Here is a 21,562-nt window from a genome sequence, read left to right as displayed (position 1 = left end):
GGCTGAAGGAGCCAGTTAAGGAACACTCCCTGGGGCCGGGCGCTCCCTGTGCCACATGCCCTGTTAATTACATTTTAAAATGAGTGTTTAGCCTCCCCATGATATCTGTCTGCCCAAGGGTAAATAGTGCTAACTACATGCGTTTTAAAGTGCATTTCAATAAATACCTACGAATGGCGAATGGCGAAGACAGTGACTGATGGCATTATCGTAACTGGTTCTTAGCCTGACCCAGAGAGGCAGCAATGCTCTCCCACAAGGGGTTGGAAGACACACAGCTGCTGGGGTGCATTTTAGACCTTACTGGATTTCAGTCTCTGAAGGGGATGCCCTTAGTCTGGGTCTTAGTGCAGCAGGTGGGCCCTAGAGGCAGAGGCAAAAGGCAAAGCCGCCCTCCCCACTCGTTGCAGGCATTTTGGCAGATAGACAGTCCCCTGGAGGGCACTTGATTCAGCCATGCTAAGTGCCCACTTTAATCTTGCAAAGACGGGGGCCTCACCCAGGTCCATCAATCCTGTCATCAGAATAATGACTTCCGGCCACATCTCCGCAGCTCTGGGCTCAGCACGGGGCCTCTGGTCAGCTCAGGAGCCATCTATCACACCCAGACTGCTCTGCCAGGACAGAAAAGCTGGGGGGGGGGGGTGTGTGTGGCTATTGTGTGGGCTGAGCTGCACCAGGAATAAAGGGTCCTGGCTTTCGTGTGTGTGTGTGTGTGTGTGTGTGTGTGTGTGTGTGTGTGTATGTGTGTGTGTGTGTCTGTGTGTCTGTGTGTCTGTGTGTGTGTCTGTGTGTCTGTGTGTCTGTGTCTGTGTGTGTGTGTGTGTGTGTGTGTGTGTGCGTGCGCTTCCAAAATAGATTCAGCAATGATAGAATTTAGAAACACCATCACCCTAGAGATGCCAGCTCTTGCAATCAGGCAGGGGACAATCCTATCTACCTGTCCTGGGTTCTACACAGCCCAAGGCCTGGCCTCTGACGCTTGACTCACCTTAGCCAACCTGGCCTCTTAAAGGAAGAGTTCGAGGGCCAGGCAAAGGGATTCCAAGGAGTGGTAATTTTTAATAGCATGTGTGGAGTTGGGGTGACAGGCAAGACCCTGACGTGGATAAAGAGGCACAGCTAAGTAGATTACTTCCGGAAACATCTCCTAGGAGAAGATGCCTTCAGAGTCCCCCGTGCCCACTCTGCCTGCTCCGTTCCCCTCCCAGCCTTGTCTCTGTCCCTTATTATTCAAGTTGAACTCACTGAGTGCCCTGCCGTGCTCCAGCAGCCTCCCCGAGGAGACAGCCTGTTAAGTGTCTCCGCTTTTAGCCTCCTTTGAGCTCTAGCAATGCAGGCCCTCAGTGCACGCCACTGCTCGAACTTCCCAACCAGGCTGCAGGAAACACGGGCACAGAGTGAGGCTGTGTGGGGTGAGCCCTGGGTGTCACAGGAAGAACTTAGCTTGCCTCTGGGTCCCTTGCCAAGCCTTGGTCCTGCTGCAGCTGCCCAGGGTCGCAGCCGCTATGGCTTCCGCCTGCCCATCATCTGTTCTCCCTCTGGACAACAGAACTATTTATCCTCCTCTCTGGTTCAAGACAGGATGACACACAGTCCCAATGCCAATGGCAACAAGCCGCCTGGGTATGTTATGTGAGTTTGAGGTGGACGTGAGATTCAGGCGTGGGGTCTTTACTTGGATGGTGAGGACAGAGCCTCTCTTGTCCCGCTGAGGTCAAAGGGAAGAATGGGTGGCGAGAGTGAAGCTATCGCACCTTGTTGGGAATGTCAAGAATCAAACAGGCTGAGACCAGCCTGTCATAGATGCAGCCATTCCTGAAGTCCATTCTAGACGTCATTCACAGAAGTGAACTTAAGAAGCAAAGAGGTTTGCCTTTTGTGCTTGAGTTTGTTTGAGTCAGGTGTCCACACCTGTAACAAAATCCTAATGGCCACGCTCTAGAGACCAGCATGTTTTTCGAAAGTACTGCTCCCATCCAGTGAGGGCTACACGGAGTCAGGTTTGGACTGTGGGAAGGTGTCTCAGTCTATTTTCTATTTCTATGACAGAATACCCATGACTAAGTAATTTATAAAGACAAGGTGATGTTGGCTCATGCTTCTGAAGGAGAAGTCCAGGAGCAGGGTCTGTTCTCATGGTGGGAAAGAGGACTGGGTAGGCATGCATAAAAGACAGATCATCATGGGCCGTCTTGCTTTATACCTGTGCTTGTGGCTATGAATTCACTGAGAAAGTTTATTCCGTGCTGCTAGAGTGCCGTTATCCTCTCCATGATGTAAGCCAAACACTTCTCGTAGGTCCACCATCTTCCTAGACTGTTATATCAGGAATCAAATTGCAATGCCAGTGTGTGTGGTGTGGTGTGGTGTGTGTGTGTGTGTGTGTGTGTGTGTGTACGCGCACGCGCACGTGCGTGCACATGCATGTACATGTTTGTGAGTGTTTGTGTATTCCAGCGTACACATGTGTGCATGCAAGCCGGGGTCAGAGGTCTATATCCGGTGTCTTCCTTAATTGCTCTCCACATTGTTTTTTAAAGACTGGGTCTCTCATCGAACCAGGAGTTTACAGATTCAGCAGGACTGGCTGGCCAACAAGCCCCAGGGAGCCTCCTGTCTCTGCCTGTTGCTGCCTGCCCGGATCTGGGATTACAGGTATGCAATGCTGTGCATAGCTTCTCTTTCCATTTATTTGTGAAATGGGGATGTGTGTGTGTGTGTGTTTGTGTGTGTGTGTGTGTATGTGTGTGTATGTGTGTGTGTATGTGTGTATGTGTGTGTGTGTATGTGTGTGTGTATGTGTGTGTGGTATGTGTGTATGTGTGTGTATGTGTGTATGTGTGTGTGGTATGTGTGGTATGTGTGTATGTGTGTGTATGTGTGTATGTGTGTATGTGTGTGTATGTGTGTGTATGTGTGTGTATGTGTGTGTATGTGTGTGTATGTGTGTATGTGTATGTGTGTATGTGTGTGTATGTGTGTATGTGTGTGTATATGTGTGTATGTGTGTGCATGTGTGTGTATGTATGTGTGTGTATGTGTGTATGTGTGTATGTGTGTATGTGTGTATGTGTGTATGTGTGTATGTGTGTGTGTATGTGTGTGTGTATGTGTGTATGTGTGTATGTGTGTATGTGTGTATGTGTGTGTGTATGTGTGTGTATGTGTGTGTATGTGTGTGTGTGTATGTGTGTGTGTGTGTGTGTGTGTGTGTGTGTGCGCGCCATGTTAACTGTGGAGCTCAGAGGACAACTTGGGAAAGTTGGTTCTGTCCTTCCTCTGTCAGAGTCCAGGGGTTCAAACAGGAAGGTTATCAGGCTTGGTGCCAAGCACCTTTACCTCTGAGTCATCTGGCTGATTTGGCTTTTTAAAAAATTAATTAACTAATCAATCAATTAATTTTAATGTGAATGCTAGTGACCCAAACTCAGGTTTTCATGTTAATGCAGCAAACACTGTATGGACTGGGCCATTTCCTCACCCCTCAACATGAGTTTTTAAGGAAACCCACCGGAGTCAAAGCACGGAAGAAATGCAGTGGCTTCACGCAGGCTGATCGGAGGGAAAATATGGGGTCCTTGCTGGCTGTGGAGCCCTGGGGAGGCCACTTTCTCTTACATCATCACCTGCAAAATGGGACTAATGACCCCATCCTCACAGGCTTACATACAGAAAGTGAGTTCTGATCTAGAACTTAACAGCAGGAACCAGGATGGGATGAACATCCTGGGAAAAGAGAGAGGGCGCACATGGGCCTGTGGGAGAGGCAGGAGAAGGCAGGTGAGTACCATGGTCCAAAGAGGAGAGCAAGCTGAGCAACGTCATTACGGCTGGAACAAGGTGAGAGTGGACCCTCACCTGGAAGCAAGGGGAAGCATGGAAGTGACTTTGATCAAAGCCACAGAGCAACCTCAGAGTGAAGAATGGGCAGTGGTCAGAGGGAGAGTCTCCATCTGGAATGAACTGGACTTAAGGAGGTAGCAAGAAAGAGCTGCAAGCTGGAAAGGTTAGAAGATAAAACACTGAGTCATGGGGCTGGAGAGATGGCTCAGTGGTTAAGAGCACTGGCTGCTCTTCCAGAGGTCCTGAGTTCAATTCCCAGCAACCACATGGCGACTTACAACCATCTGTAATGGGATCCAGTGCCTTCTTCTGGTGCGTCTGAGGACAACTACAGTGTTTCATATACCTAAAATAAATAAATATTTTTAAAAAAAAAACACTGAGTCATGCTATTGTTTGGATGGCGGTAGGGATCACTGATAATACACAAGTCCTTGGCTCCAGGGCCAGAGCATGATATATCCTTTAAGGACATCCCCTGCCTGACCCCACCCTTCATAGCATGTTGATAAAATTAGCCTCTTGATCATCTAGTCACTTCTCAATGACAGCTGGGGTATAAACCTTCAACACATAAACCTTTCAGAGTACTATGCCATGTTCATGTTTCAGTTAGGGGAGACTATACAAAAGAACTGGAATGGGCTTGGAAAGGTGTGAGCTACAGGAGGGAGTCCTGAAATGGGAGGGATCTTGGCAGTTCAGTGAAAGTACTTAATGGGTCAGAAAGGAAGAAGCTGGTCAGTGGCCCAGCGATGCAGTCAGGGAAGAGGAGCTTGAGGGCATAGAGAACCCCAAAGTCTGATAATCTCAGGTTTTGAGGAACCCCTCCTCCAGAGCTACTCTGTAGAATAGCATGAAAGCCAGCTGGAACCGATACCGTTGAGCCTGGACCCAGTGATTATCCTGAAGACCTAATTCAGAAAGAAGGCGGCCAACGCAGCAGCTGTCAACTGCAAAAAAACAGGACCACAGCCCTGAGCAGTGGGAATCGGTCAGTCCAGCCATGGGTGTTGGGTAGGCAAGTGAACAGCCCACAGCTGTGGAAGGAACTCAGACACCAGGGGCAGAATGTCGAACAGATCACTGAGAAAAGCCAAACCAACCAAGCTATGCTTAGGACAGAATCTTCATGACAGAAAAACCTGCTCCTCCATGCAACCCGGAGGAAAGACTGGAGGTGTCTTCAATTACCTGGGTGGTGTGCGAGTGAGGGCTTTGTTTTCTGAGTTACCCACATCTGCATTTCTGCCTTTCCCTCCAACAATGAGCTTGTATCATTTTATACAAACAGAAAAGAGGTGCTCTCAGTTTGGAAAGAGGGAGAGAGAAAGGGAGGGAAGGAGGGAGAGAAGGGAGGGAGGAAGGGAAGGAGAGAGAGAGAGAGAGAGAGAGAGAGAGAGAGAGAGAAGGCAAGGGAAGATGGAGGGGTGACTGAATGGAGGTGGAGCCATTGCTCTCTGTGTGTGCACCACAGCCTGGGCTCTCTGGGTTGCCACCAGGAGGAGGCAGCCTGCTGGTGCTGAGACTTCACACAGCTCTGGGAGTAAGCCAGGCAGCCAATTACTCTAAAAGGCAGCAGATGTGGCTTCCTCTCCCTCCAGCCACTTATTACTCTGCAGAGGTAATAACGCGTCGGAGCATTTAGGGCACATTTGAGTATGACAAAGAGCAGGGATGATGGATTCCAAGCCATTTGTCAAAGCCGGAGTTGGCATGAAAGGTAGCCCCTCGGCTACCTCCCAATTACAGCCACCCTGGGCGCCCTCTTTTCTGAATCCAGTGCCGCATCGCAGCTGCCTTTACCATGAGCTCCAGGGCTCAGGTAGTCGGAGCACTAGCCGCAACTGCACTGTGCTTTTACGGTTTTCAGAGTCAGACCACCGTGCACACCCTGCCTTAGAGTCTGCAGAGTTAGGCTGCCTGGGCAACCTTTCACAGTCCACACCGTCAGCCTGACACTATGACACAGTTACAGTGTGCAGTGACGGTCAGACGGGAGATGCTACTGTCCCGGGTCCTGGGTCTCTTCCTACAAACTTAAGGAACTAAGTCTCTGTCCCAGGCTGACCCCTGGGCTACTACATGACAAACCCATGCACTTCTAGTACCTCTGGCTCCATTGTCAGACTCGGTTGTTCGTACGACGTCGTTTTTACTGAAATATCATCTACAGCCTGGGATGCACATAGGACCGAGCCAGCTCGGTAAATTCTCCTGATGACGTTGACCATATGCAGGCCAGCAGCACACACACCAGAAGACAGAGGTTTCCAGTTTGCAAACCCTTATGCTCGTGTCCCTTTATACTAAAGGTGCGAGTTCCAACCATGAGGAGACATGAATAAAAGCCGCCACATTGGAAAACATCGTTGTACACACTGACTTTCAGGTTTTGAACACGTGGTACCTTGGCAGAGGCATCCCCTGAACACAGGAAGAAGATGGAGGTGAGCCCTTTCATGTCTGACACCATAGACAACAAGATGGGCCACAGGAAGCAGCTGTTAGGCCACACCCACCTGCTTGGCCACGCCCATCTGGGATCAGAACTTCTTCTCATCAAAATATATGTCAGGGATCCCTAATCCAGAAATCTGAACTGCTCCAAAATCTGAATACTTTACATGTCAACATGAAGCCTCAAGTGGAGAAGCCCCACTCTGGAATGTGCACACATTAGTAGTAACATTGGCTAGCATTTCCTCCAGGCTGCGTGTGTTCAAGTACTATAGAAATATTAGTGAGTCTTGTGGTGGACGATATCCCACTATGGAAGTGTAAAGGTTCCAAATCTGAAAACAATTGGAAATTGGAAATACTTCTGGGTCCCAAGTATGTCGGATGAGAGACACCCTGCCTGTGTCCTTTAACTATAATTGGCCATTTGATGCAAATAATTACAGTGTAGTGTGGGGGTTAGGGATACCTGGACTAGAGAGGGTGATGGTGAAGGCTGGATTGTGTCTTCTACACAGAACAGAAGCTGAAGTCCCAGCCCCCACAACCTCAAAATAGGGTCTTCTATGGAAACAGGGTCATAGCTGACTTGAATCCCCTGAATGAGGATGAACTAGAGATCCTCAGAGGAATGGAACATCCGTGCACCCCGGCACACAGAGGGAACATGCTACGACACGGATGAGAGCCTACAGTGCTGTGGCTTCACATCAAAGAACACAAAGAATTCCAAGGAAGTCACTGGAAGCTAAGGGGAGGGCAAGAAGAGGTTCCAGGGGCACCAGAACTATGTCGCCTTTTAGAATATATTTTATTTTTTAAATTATATGTATATGTCCGTGTGTACATTCGAACACAGGTGCCCATAGAGGCCGGACAAGGACACCGGATTCCCTGGCGTTGGAATAACAGGTGGTTGTGAACTTGGATGCTGTGGACTGAATGAGGAGGGTTCTCTACAAGAGCAATGAGTGCTTTTACCTACTTAGCCATCTCTCCAGTCCCTGTAGTCATCTTGCTTTTGGCCTTCATGCTACTGTAAGGGTGAGAGAACATATTTCTATTGTGTTATGGCATCCTGGTTGGTGGCACTTTATTAGGCTGTCGTAGGACACGGACACATGTGCAAAGACTGGGAGCCTTGGAAGCACTGGCACAGGCTCACACGCCTTAGCAAGAAGTGCAGCATCATTTGAAGATGAGATGTGCTGCGTTAATGATGTTGCAGTGGGGAGAATTCTAAGATGGCCCTAAATTCTCACCCTGGTGTATTTGCATTGTCCCCTTGTATTATCTTCTACCCTTGAGTGTTGGCAGGGCCTGTCAATATGACGGATGTCACTCCTGTGATTAGGTTATGTTCTCTGGCAAAGAGGAAGGGAGTTTCGAAAATTGAATTAAGGCCCTTCATCAGTTGACTGAGTTAATCAAGAGGGAGGAGGTCCTCGGCAAACCTAACCTGATAAGGTGAGATTTGAAAGAAAGTCTAGACTAAGGCTTTCTCATATTGGAAAAGCAAGCTGTCATGAATTCTGAAGCTGCAAAAACATAAAACAAAATAAAAGTGAATTGTATCATAAGTCAAATGAGCTTGAAAGGAGACCCTCAATCTCAGATGGGACTCAGCCCCAGCACCAGACTGTAAGACCATAACGGAGGGACCTAGACAAACATCCGTGAATACCTGACTCTTGGAAACTCAAATAACAAACAAGTATTTTAATAATACTAAAGGGGAGATCACAAACCTGCAGGTGGAAATTTGAGAAAATGAGGCTTTGTGGATGGGAGGCTTGGAGAGATATACACACAGGGCTCCTATATGAAGTTCCCCAAAATAAAATTATAAAAAGAAGTAAATAAGTGTGTTTCGCATCTTTAAGAAGGCTCTGTTTGGGTGGCACTTGTGTATTATGACCCTTAAGCACTGACACAGTCTGATAAAGGGTTAAAGTGAGATAATAAAGGACATTAGATAGAGCTACAAATACACAACTAACCCAAAAGACATTAGAAAAACAAGATAAAGGGATGAGAGAGTAATGAAACAAGTCAAAATAGATTGGAGGAGGTTGGAGAGATGGATCAGGGGATTAAAATTTGTACTCCTCACAGCCATCCACAACCACAGCTCCTGGGAATCTGATGCCCTCTTTTGGCCCTGCAGGTACAGCACACACACACACACACACACACACACACACACACACACACACACACACACACACAGAGAGAGAGAGAGAGAGAGAGAGAGAGAGAGAGAGAGACATACACAGAGAAACACAGAGAGGAGAGAGACACACACATACATACATACATACATACAGACACACACACACACACACACACACACACACACACGAAAGTGAGCTGGGAGCTTACATCTCTGGGAGCTGGGGAATGGGGACAGTGTGACTTACATCCAATCTCTTTCCTCCATGTTTTTGAAATTCCCTGTAAGAGAAGGTTGCGGGGGGAATGAGGAGGGCCTATGACTTTCTTCCTGGAAGTCCTGGCAAGCCCGAATACTGTGTCACCTTGGGCTTTGGCAGGCAGACCTGCTGGGTCCTGGTCCCTGTCTGAGCTGCGGAAAAGACGGTGGCAGGAGGGGATGCCAGGCTCCCCGTCGCTCTTTCTCCTCATTAAGGTGAGTGGCAGCCTGCTGATCACGCTCATTATGTAAAATGTGCCTCTGTCAACGGTTCTGCGCACGGAATTGGTTACGGCACAATAACCTAATTTGTTCCTCCTTCTTAGGCTTGCTGTTTGCAAAATAGAAGTACATTTTCCCCAAGAACGTTTCAGAACGGTAACCCGAAGCACTTGGCACCCCTTCCATCACCCCCAGTGCTATACAATTTGGCTGCGCTCATGCCCAAACATCTGTTTGCAAACCACAGGCCACTGGGGACCTGCAACTCTTGTCCCCTGAGCAGCTGTCACACACTCTGTCATCGCAGCCTCTTTAAGCCTTTCCCGCAATCTGCCTTGCACAGGCTCACAAGACCTCTGTGTGTGCCATTTTTTATCCTTAAAGGGCTTGTCAAAGCAGCCCCACAGCCAGAAGCACTAAGCTGGGGAAAGCTCTGGTGTGGCCCAGACATGGCCACTTCCCAGATGACTGATGGATGCTCTTACCAGATACTGAGGTGCTGGGAAGTTAAACCGTTTGATGGGAATGTGTCACCAGTAGATAGCAAATTACTCTAGGGGGCTACAGAATATGACTGACCTCTGAGGACCCAGAGCCAGTCCAAAAGCATAGTGGCCAGGGCCTGGAAACAGAGTGTGCAGTGAGACCGTCTTGTCTGTTGTGGCTCAGCCCCACCCCTTGCTGGTCCATCTCTTGTGCATGGAGTTTGCTGGAGGCTGGCAGGGAACCATGGGGATGACTGGGTAAGGGAGGTTCAGATAGAGAATGTGAAGATGCAGTGGGGTGGTAAGAAAGCGTCCTGGGGGCTGGGGATTTAGCTCAGTGGTAGAGCGCTTACCTAGGAAGCACAAGGCCCTGGGTTCGGTCCCCAGCTCCGAAAAAAAGAACCAAAAAAAAAAAAAAAAAAAAAAAGAAAGCGTTCTGTTCTGTAGCACAGTGGGGTCACTCCATCTACAACAATTAGGTTAGCATGCCTCACTGGCCAGAGAGGAGGGATCTGAAGGGTCCCAGAACAAAGAAATGGTCACATTGGAGGAGATGGAGCAGAGGAACCCGTGCCTATCATCACTGCCTATTGTGTGTGTGTGCGAGGTAGTGCAGTGCTGAAGCCCACAAATGAATGCAAATAAGCCAATCTCAAAATAAATGCTTTAAAGGTAAAAAAGAAAGGCGGCCCGGAATCCCTGCACATTTGCTATACCACCTCACCCCAGCCATTGAGAATACTGAGAGTAGAGTGGCCCAGTGCTTGAAGCAGAATGGGTAGAGTCCTCCATGCTAGAACCTAACACTCTTTCCTTCCCCAGACACACATATTTGGTTTGACTTTTGAAGACAGCGGGGGCATCGTAACCCCATATCAGCTTCCCTTAAGGTAATTCCCACGGCGGCTCCTTCCCCGCCCCGCCGCCCCCGACACACACACCTGGGAGCACCTTGGGTCCACACTCAAACCTTACAGCGGAGAGGCCCCTTGGCCACGTGGCTTCATGAGTCAGTGGTATCCTAAGTGAGAACAGTCCAGAGAGAGCATGGCAAGAGGGTGTGTGGGGACTCATCTGGATGCTTTATTACAGACTAGAAGTCCAAAGTCTGCTCCAAAATCCAAAGCTTTTAGAGCACCGGCCAAACAACAAGTGGAAAATTCCACACCTGATGTCATGTGATAAGTGACATCGAAATGAAGGCGCATTAGAAAATACAGTATAAAAACAATGACTTCATGAAATTGGAGGGCAAATGGATGGAACTAGAAAATATTTTCCTGAGTGTGGTAACCCAGTCACAAAAGGACACGCATGGCATGCACTCAGTGATAAGTGGATATTAGGAAAAAAGCTTGGGACACCCACGATACAACACGCAGACCATAGGAAGGTCAAGAAGAAGGAAGATCAAAGTGTGGATGCTTCAGTCCTACTTAGAAGGGGGAACAAAATAATCACAGGAGGTAGAGAGAAGGAGGACCTGGGAGGGAGACAGGAGGGGAAGGGAAAGGGGGGGCAGGACCATATGTGGGAGAAGATGGGGGAGAAGTAGAGAGAGTCAGGAAACTGAACTGAACACTGCTGAACACTGTTGGGGAACTTGGGGGTAGCCACTAGAAAGTTCCAGATGCCAGGAAAACAAGAGGCTCCCAGGACCCAATGGGGATAACATTAGCTGAAATGCCCAACAAAGGGGAGCGAGAACCTGTAGAGACCATATGCAGAGGTTAGGCATGACCCTCAGTTGAGGGCTGGGGCCACTCACCCATCTCAAAAATATTAACCCAGAGTTACTCCTGTCTAAAGAAAATGCAGGGACAAATTGTGGAGCAAAGACCAAAGGAAAGGCCATCCAGAGACTGCCCATCCCATCTGTAGACACCAAACTCAGTCACTATTACTGATGCCAAGAAGTGCTTGCTGACAGGAACTGGTATAGCTGTCTCCTGAGAGGCTCTACCAGAGCCTTACTGATACAGATAAGGATGCTTGCAGCCAACCATTGGACAGCACGGGGACCCCAATGGGGGTTAGAGAAAGGACTGAAGGAGCTGAAGGGGTTTGCAACCCCATAGGAAGAACAACATTTCAAACCAACAAGCCTCCCCCCGCCCAGAGCTCCCAGGGATTAAACCACCATCCAAAGAGTACGCATGGAGGGACCCATGGCTCCAGCTGCATATATAGAAGAGGATGGACTTGTCTGGCATCAATGGGAGAGGAAATGATCTTCCAGCTATGTGTTCGAGTGATACCGGAAATTCCCGTTTAAACTTGGATACTATTCTTATCATGCCTCATTATGTATATGTAAGTAATCCCACCCTGCCAAAAAAGATCCCTTAAGCACAGACTTCTGGTTTCAGGCATCTTGGATGAGGGACAGTCGACTCTTGTTGAAAGGATCATGTCACAATATTTTGCTTGAATGTGTAGCATATGTCATGAATCACAGTAGCGAATTAGAAACCTAGGGGCTCTCTGCCCATTCAAGCAGTAATTATTATTAGACATTGTCTTAATTGGAGTTTCTATTGCTACAAAGAAACACCATGACCAGAAAGCAAGTTGGGGCAGAAAGACTCTAGCTTGTGTCAAGTCGACAAGAGACTAGCCAGCAGTCATCTATGCCCCTACCCCAGATCTAAAGTATAGGGCATTAAGACTTTTTAAAATTAAATTAAATTGGTTAATTAATTTTTTTAGTGTGTATGTATGTGTGTGTGCGCGCACATGTTGTATTCGTATGTAAGTACATGCGACATGTGTGCACGTCTGGAGCCCAGAAGCAGATATTGAATGTTCTCTATTGGTTTTGCCCTATTCCCTTGGAACAGGGTTAATCAGTGAACCTAAAACTCACTAACGTTGCTGCTCCCCTTTCTGGCTAGGCTGTCTGGCTAGTGAGCTCCTCAGGATCCCTAGGTCTCCACCCCGAAATACTGTGGTGACAACGGTGCCTGACTGTGTTCTCTTTAACATCAGCGCTGGGGATTCAAACCTTGGTCTTACTCATGCTCATACTGCAAGCACTCTTGCCCACTGAGCCGTCTTCCCAGCTCCTACTAAAGCACTTTTTATGAACAAAAAAATATATTTATATTTATGACAAATGATGTGCTGTTGTGATGGAGGTGTGACAAGGTCAAGCTATCGGTATATTTTGCTAGATGGAACTTTAAAACCTCATTTACCTACCCCTACATCTTCTCTCAGAAGTAGGCATCCCGCAACACTACTTTGTATAGCTTTTACATCTTACAACAAGGACTTCATCCTCAAAGTGTTACTTCTTAATCTAACACATGCGAGTACATCGTTTCCAGTTGTTGCTGTGGTGAGTCAGGTATCATAACTCACTCAGTTCTGTGGACAGACACCACGGGAGCAGGACGACTGCCTTGCAAGTCTATCCAGCAAGGACCAATTTCACTAAGTAGTTTCGCAAACTGGTTCTAGGAACGCACACCCCTACCCAAGGACACTAAGGGTCTCTGTCACCCATGTCCTTGCCAGTATCTGAATTGTTTTACTGACAGAACGAAGGTGTGATGGAGTTCCTTTATTAAATATTTGATAGCATTCACTGTAGAAGGCTCCTGGGCCTGACATTTTCTGTCTAGGGAGAATTTTAATTATAAGTTCAATTTCTTTAATAAAAAAAAAATAGTGCTGTGCAGGTTTTCTCTTTCTTGTGTTATTTTTGGTAAGCTGCAACTGCATTTGTCCATTCTACATCAAGTATCAAAGTCTTGGTATTTTTCTAAAAAACCCTTGTTATTCCTTTCTCCTCTCTCTCTCTCTCTCTCTCTCTCTCTCTCTCTCTCTCACACACACACACAGAGAGAGAGAGAGAGAGAGAGAGAGAGAGAGAGAGAGAGAGTTATTTGAAATGATGTCTCCCATTTTTGTTTTTGATATTGGTGACCTGTTCTCTCTCACTCTTGCTTGCTCTGTCTGTCTGTCTGTCTGTCTGTCTGTCTGTCCATCCGTGTGTGTGTGTGTGTGTGTGTGTGTGTGTGTGTGTGTGTGTGTGTGTTTCTCTTCTGGTCAGTCTCACTAGGAGTTGCCCAACTTTATTAACCTTTCCCAAAGAGGATTTCTCTACCATCTGTTTCCCCCTTTACACACGACCTTTACAGGTGCTCACAAGGACCTGGCACCTTGCATAGGGCACGGCAGGGAGTAGCACTCAAGAAGCACTCCATACTACGATGCAACACTGAAGTGTAAACACTCCCAGGCATCATTGTAGCTTCCTAAGACCCAGCACCAACAACAAACATACAGCCAGATGCTGCTGGCTGGAGGCTCACACAGATGGGGTTCCCTTCAAATCCATAACAGAAGGACAAGGTCACTCTCCCTGTGGCCAGCCCCACATCTGATGTCTCGTCAACCCTCCTTAATCTCTCTGGAACCATGGTGCCTTTCCTAGAGTCTAATTGTGATATATGGAGGAGTTCACCTACAACCCTCTGGAGTGCTCATGTTTGCAAACGCACATCCTTGTGAATTGCTGGACAACCGCTCTCTCTGTGCAGGGGGACGCTGTCCCTGAGACAACAGAGGAAAGACTGAGAAGAGTCCAGGGTGCTGCTCAGAGCAGTGGTGGCTTCAAGTGGTCCCAGAATGGACAGGAAGGTGTCTGAGGATCATTAACATAGTTACTTCCCTTTTCCTCCCCGCCTCTGCTTAATTCCTTCGGGGAGTTTACATGCCCTCACTGCTGCTTGGCATTCTTAATCCTAAGAAGAAGCTCCCATTTACATGGTTAAAATGCTGGCAATCTTGTGTCAGATTTACAAAACCTAGAGTACCCGATGCCCTGTGCAACAGCCCTCAGACGGATCAACAAACACAAGGTATGGCTTGAGTTAATGTTCCCAAAAGGATGAAGGATAAAAAAGTTGACAAAGGCTGGGTGGTGGTGGTGCACACCTTTAATCCCAGCACTCGGGAGGCGGAGGCAGGCGAATCTCTATGAGTTCAAGGCCAGCCTGGTCTACAGAGCAAGTTCCAGAACAGCCAGGGCTACACAGAGAAATCCTGTCTCAACAAAACAAAACAAAACAAAACAAAACAAAACAAAACAAAACAAAACAAAACGAAATGAAATGAAACAAAACAGTATGACAAAGTTCCCTGCACCCCTCCTCCTTCTCTTCTCTATAAAGTTCTCAGCCTGTGGGTCCCGGCCATTCTGGAGTCGTATGCCAGATATCCTGCCGTTCCGTTATTTACATTATGACTCATAACAATAACAGAATTACAGATGTGCAGTAGCATAACAAAATAATTTTATGGTTGGGGTTCACCACAGCATGAGGAACTGTATTAAAGGGTCACAGCACTAGGAAGGTTGAGAACCACTGCTCTGTCCTTGAGACCAGAGGGGTCTGGATGATCTTTGAGGAATCCACTTTCTGTCATCTTTCGGAGCTGCTTCCTAAACTGCCCGATTCGTTTGTACTAACTCGAGTCTCTTGAATTATCGGCTTTCAAGTGGTGCACTTATTCCAATGATGCCCTCGATTCGTTCAGGGAAAACAGATACTTAGCAGTAAGACATGGCAAATATTCCACAGTGGTTCAAATGTAAACAGAGTGGTGTAAATGTAGACACAGTACACTGTTCTTTATGAAGTTTTCCCAAGTACCAAGGTTGGCGATGTCTCCAAGTTCCCATCTTAACGAGTTTAGGAAAGAAATTCAAGTATTTTACAACCAGCCAGTCAGTCCTTCAAGAGTCAGGGATACAGGGGTTGGGATTTAGCTCAGTGGTAGATCGCTTGCCTAGCAAGCACAAGGCCCTGGGTTCGGTCCTCAGCTCCGGGAAAAAAAAAAAAAAGAGTCAGGGATACAGAGAGAAAGAAACACTGGTTATGCACTCTTAAAGAAACTGTCATAGGCTAAGATTGGTCCAAGCAAGGGATGACACCAGGGCCCTCTGGCAAAACCAGACAGTAGCAATCTGAAATGGAGTACCACAGTGGCCCATCTCTATAGCACCCAACCACCCCTCGCTTGTAAGCCACGCCCTGGAGAGTGGGTGGGAATTCTCGCTTTCCCCTAACTAGTGAATTACATCAAAGGTGACAGAAAGTTGTGTCCATGGCTATGTGATGTGGCTGTGTTTTGCTCTGTCAGGACATTGCCCTGTGATCTTTCTTAACTAGCTTAGTGGAGTAACGTAGTCTTGGTGAAGGCTGCCCTGTGACAAGGACCCGGAGGTGACCCCTGGAAACTGTGGATGACCACTGAAGGTTGAAGGTGTCTTGCGGAGTTTGTGTGTTGATTCCCTCTCCAATGTGTTAAAAAGGAGGGGCCTAATGAGAGGTGAGTAGGTCCTGGGGGTGGGGCGGGGGTGGGGCTTCACTCTGGCCAGCCAGCACCTGCTCTGAGCCAGTTCTGAGGGGTCATGAGCATGTGCTGCCGTAGACAAGCTGTCACACAGAAATAACTAACCAACATGAAAACAGAACGCTTCATGGCCGAGTGGGATTGATTTCAGGAATGGCCGGGGACTGCAATTCAACTGCATTTACCTCACTTTTGCCCCAGATCTGACATTAGGGAATCCCCTAATGGGGCTCACCGTCCCAACAGTGCCAAGGAGAAATAACATACTGCTATATGAAGACACATGCTTCAAGAAAAACAGAACATTTCCAATAAAATAGGAACAGATGAATGATTTGTGTCAGGGCGTCTACCAGAGGCCATATGCCAGAAACTTTACCCTCAGTACTAAATGTATAGGTAGCACCTGGGGGCGAGGCATGGTGACACATGTCTTTAATCCCAGAACATGGGAGGCAGAAGCACGTGAATCTGTGAGTTTGAGGTCACCTTGGTCTACAGATTGAGTCCCAAGCCAGCCAGGGCTACATAGTAAGACCCTATTTTTTTTTTTTTTTTTTTTTTGGTCACAAAAATGAGGTAAGTGATCCAATTTTATTTTTTTTCTTTTTTTTTTTTTCGGAGCTGGGGACCGAACCCAGGGCCTTGCGCTTGCTAGGCAAGCGCTCTACCGCTGAGCTAAATCCCCAACCCCAGTGATCCAATTTTAAACAGGCAAACAAACAAAAACATGGGTGTTCAGCTCTTACAAATGAGCTGCCATTCTTGTAGGCTGGGTTAGGTAGCTCTAGAGTGGAACATTAGAAAAGTCAACTTAGCTGCCCCTCCCTCCTCCTCCCCCCTCCCCACCCCTCTCATCTTTCCTCCTTCTGCTGTGGGGTGACCAGGCACAATGGCCCCTACAAATTCAATGCCTTCATTGTGGACTCCCTAGCCTTCCGCCCATGAACCAAATCAACAGCTACTGTTTACTGTTCACTCGGCGTTTTGGTATTCTATAAAGAAGCAGAAAATGAACTAAGGCATTTCCTTCACAGCTCCCTCACTGTCCGCCCTAAAGCGTGCATCTTTCAGCCTTAGAACAAGGGAAAGATGCCCATTGCATCCAGGATTTAACACTGAGTCTCGGGGGGGGGGGGGGGTATTTGTTTGTTGTTTATGTGTCCCTATGTGCATGTGCACATGAGTGCAGGTGACCGCACAGGTCAGAAGAGGGCACCTGGTCCCCCAGAGCTAGAATTACAGGTGTTGTGAGCCACCTGTTGTGGGTGCTGGGAACTGGCTCTCTGGAAGAGCAGACAAACTCTAGCCCCAAGCCAGGGTATTAGCTGCTCTAATTAGATGGGAGTAGTGAATACCTGCAAATTAGTAAAGGACAGTGAGACTAAGATACAGTTTACACCCAAACGATCTACAAAACAAACAAACAAACAAACAAACAAACTGAAAAAACGGTAGAGAAACGTACCATGGGCAGAGATAATAACCAGTTAGGAGATACAGTGGGAAGGAGAAGTATTTATAACAACAGTGAGCCGGGTGAAGTCCTCCTGGGTAGAGGAATGGAAAAACCCTCCTGTTCAAGGACAGCTTCACCTGTGAGGTGGCCTTGAGACAGAAAAACATCTATGATTCCTCCAATTCAACTGCATAAAAACGTCATTTTTCCAGAAGCTAATATAGAAATGTGGCTGAGAAATGTATTTAGTTAGTTAGTTATTTAGTTAGTTAGTTAGTTAGTTAGCACAGCCGGGTGGCAGGAGTCTTTCGTCTCGGTACTGGGAAGGCACCGACAAGGCAGATCCTTGGGCCTCTCTGGCCAGACATCTCAGACTAACTGGCAAGCTCTAGGTTTGTCTCAAGAACAGTAAGACACAGGGTGCCCAAGGAGTAACACCCAAGGCTATCCTCTGGCCTACACACCCACACACACTTCTGCACCTGCACACAGAAACATGCACACACTGTGAACAGGAGATCCAACCCTACATGCCATGAACACAGCAGAATAGCTAGGAAACCTTTGAAATAAAAAGTGGCAACAATGAACCCTGCCAGACTCCGAAACACAGTGAGGGGAGACTTTTTGTTCCACTGCGCTCCCCTGGACCATGATCCCGAATACACTTTTTCTTTCCTTTGGATAATAAATAAAACAAGCAAATATTTTAATTAATTAATTAAAGATAAATACAAGCTCATAAATGTCTCTGACTCTAACTTCAAAGAATCCAACACAGCTTTTGGCCTCCACATAGTACACACACACACACACACACACACACATGCACACACACACACGCACGCACGCACACGCACATGACACATAGGTATAAAATAAATCTTTTAAAAAGACCGAGGGGAAAAAAAAGTCAAAAGCCTGGAATAAAAAAAAATCAAAGGTCCACACACAGAACACAAATAAACTAGGGTATGGCCACACAGTGGAGTAATATGTAGTAGTGAAAAACAACTGGAAAGGTCTCTGTAGACCGTGAGAGCTGGTTTTCAGGTGGACTTTTTATCACAGTACAAAGGGGGATGCAACATATACTAATATAATATATAGATGGCTTGTTTGGTACAAAGAAACGTAGACACTTGTTTAGGAACTATTAATCTAGGAACTATTTAAAATGGTTACCGCTGATATGGGATGGGGACAAAGACACAGGGATGGGTTGTCCTTCTAAATAACTTCTAAATACAGCTTTCATGTAGTTGTGACCTTTGAGCCATAAAAATATTTTATAGATTTAAAATTAAATTGCATAATGAATACCAAGGATGTGCAAAAACAGGTTGAATGCAACTGGGAACTCACGAAACCAAAACCGTATCAGACTGAAAATGACCCACCAAGCTCTGGGTGCGCCCCCAAGGACACCCGAAACCTTATGTACTAGTTTTGGATTGGTAGTGAAACTATCTATGCGTCTTCTAGGGTTTAACAAACAATTAAATATATTGATGATTTGGGAATCAGGTCTCACTGTGAGAAAAGAGACAGAAATATGAATTTTTAGTTTGTCTGTAAAGGCGATTTGGTTGGGGGCCCCTGACAAAAATCTAGATTCAATGACACCAGGATAGCCATGGGCACACCCAACCTAGATGGTGGTTTCTAGGCTCCTCAATGTCCACTTAAAGGAATAAAGCTCTCTGTGGGAAACGGCCGACTCCAGGCTTGGTTAAGGACAAATGTGAGCACCCCGAGACACCTGATGACAGGTCAGAAGGTTCCAGATGTTGGGCTTGCCCAAACACCCGGACTGGACCTCTGCAAGCCCACCCGCACTCACGCGCCCCCTGCTGGACGGGAGTGGGAAAGGAAAGCACTTGAATTAAAACCAGGCTCCCTTTCCACCTGAGCCCCTCAACTTTCTATACGCCTCTTTATGGCTCTGGTTTTGCCGGGATGAAGGCCTTTGAGTGGCTGTGCCGCCAGGGGTGGGCGGGCACAATCCTCCCAAATATCTCTACACCTCTGATCTCTTAGTCCAGTCTGCATTCTCTCTGCCTGACCACTCTAACCCTGCTTCCTCTCTGCCAGCTCTTCAACTGCCATTAAGCCTTTCCTTCTACTAGTCAAACTCCAAACCTCCAAGGACTGCCCACTGCCCCCAGGAGAACATCCAAGCCCCAGTCCCGCTGACTTAGTTGGTTCAAAGCCCTTCCCATCCATGACCCGTACTTGCCCCAGGGATGTCGTACCTGTTCAATCCTTACCCATGGCCTTCACTCTTGATTTACAGCACAGAGGACTCTAGCCAGGGACAGGCCCAGGCTCTGTCCCACTACCTGCCTCTCTCCAGCCCATTACCCCGTTTTATTGTCCTCCTAGAGATGCTCTTCTGAAACAGCTTCAGATTTTTCTTTATCTGCCCTCACACCAGTGTGGGAACAGTGCTCAGAATAGGGAGCTGGCTGCACACAGTAGGTGGTCAACGAACACAGCATTCTTAGGGAACCTGACAAAGTGGCTGAGTACTGGGGTAGGAGCCAGAAACCTCACCTCTATCACTTCATGGCCAGAGCAAGTTCTCTCACCCCTCTGAGTCTGTTTACTTGACTGTGAAGTGGAAACAGCCCCGCGCATCAGGTGGGTTTTCCAAGGACCCTTTTTGGCCTCTCTTACCTGTCCTACCATCACAGGAGGATGTCATTTGGAATGCAAGGGACCTTGCCACCTCACCATCTAAGCTGCTGGGCAGACAGTGGCGTTCAGAGCACTCACTTCTCTCTAGGGCTTCTCTGTTTCTATCCTTGATCCTGCTTCCTGCCACTGCCTGAGGGACACGTACTAAGTAGATGCCATGACCCTACAGATCTCTATGGGTACACTGGTCCTCTGATTCCCACAAGGCCAGGGCTCTTGTCACCCTTCCCATGCAAATCGCAGGTCAACCTAGCTGTGCCCGTTTCAGAGCCAGGGAAACTGAGGCCCATGAGGTAGGAGACTCTGGGCCCAGGCTGGCTGTTTCTATCTCTAGCGGGTGTAGAGAGGTGGTCTCCTTCAAGTGGCTGGGGGCGTGCCCTTCGCTGAGTCCCCGGCCTCCAGCCACTGCAGGGCTTCTTCACCCCGGGACCCCGCGTCCGTCCTATGCCTTAGGGAGGTGTGTGTGTATGGAAGGGGCGTGGGGGGGGACTCCCGCGCCATTCGGCCCCATGTCGTCCACCTCCCCACCACGCGCGCCGCGGCTCCGGCCACGAGCACTGTCACCCGCGCGCACCTTGCCCCGGGTCAGCCCCGCGCGTGCCCGCCCGCGGCCCGATCCTCCGTCCCCGCCCACGTCGCTGCCGCGCCCCACGCGCGGACCTCGCCGCGCCCCGCACGCCCTTGTCCGCAGCGCAGGTGTGTCTCCCGACCGCGCGTTACTCACCGGCTCCCGGCGCTCCGACAGCCCGGGCCCGGCCCATCGGCAGCGCCCGCCGCGCTCGCCCCAGCCGCTGCACCGTAGACCGGGCGCTGCCTACCCGCCCGCTCGCAGCCCGCCGCGATCCCGCGCGCAGCCCGCCCGTGCGCCTGGCCCGGCCGGAGCAGCGCGGAGCCCCCTTGCGGCCGCTCAGGGAAGCGCGGGTGGAGCCGCCCGAGTCCGCGCAACGCTGCGCTGCCGGCTGCCCTCCCTGTCCACTCCGCATGCCACCGCCTTGCCCAAGCCTCCCTCTCATCTGCTCTCAGCTCCCGGGGTCAAGGCCCAGTGTCCAGGAGTCCTCTCGAAACCCACAACGTGGTTCGTCTCCCCTCGCTTGGGGGAAGTCCCGCGTGCTAAAACTGCTCCTGTGGTCCTGAGGTCCCCGAGGCCTCTGCACTGTCCCCAGGCCATACCTCTTCTCTGGACCAGTCTCTGGCATCCTGAAACGCAGGCCACACTTGCTTCAAGGCTGAGTCCTGGCCTTTCCTCTAGGCTCTCCTACAACCGCCACTGAACTTTGGGTGGTCTGTGTCCTTGAGTCCTATTGATTGGCATAAGATAGGTATAAAAGGAGGGCGAAGACTGCTCACACCCTCCTCCCTATAGTGAGGGACATAGCAGACAACCAGCCGCATTTCATGGCTCTGGGAGGCACTGGGATGCTAGAAAGATAAAGGAGGGCGGTCATAATTTTAAGTGAAAAGAAGGAGCCAACACAGGACCTGGCGACCTTCTGCCCTGGCTCCATCCAGGCGTGTCTCACTGCAGAGGTCAGGACATCTGTCTTCTGCTTCGGTAGAACCTCCTGATGAATTGTGGCAGAAACCCAACTCAAT

General features: G+C 48.7%; 1 protein-coding gene across 1 annotated transcript in view; it reads right to left on the bottom strand.

Moving 5' to 3' along the window:
* Positions 1–20,811, bottom strand: part of Rasgef1c (RasGEF domain family, member 1C) — a 66,191-nt gene extending 45,380 nt beyond the window's left edge. The window contains exon 1 of the mRNA NM_001108273.1: positions 20,694–20,811. The gene's annotated coding sequence lies outside the window, so the exon portion shown is untranslated. The remainder of the gene's footprint in view (positions 1–20,693) is intronic.
* Positions 20,812–21,562: the final 751 nt, after the last annotated feature.

Source organism: Rattus norvegicus, chromosome 10 (genome assembly GCF_036323735.1).
Source record: "Rattus norvegicus strain BN/NHsdMcwi chromosome 10, GRCr8, whole genome shotgun sequence".
Classification (NCBI taxonomy): Eukaryota; Metazoa; Chordata; class Mammalia; order Rodentia; family Muridae; genus Rattus; species Rattus norvegicus.
The sequence above is the reverse complement of the archived record's forward strand: the minus strand, read 5'-3'. Positions and strand labels throughout refer to the sequence as shown.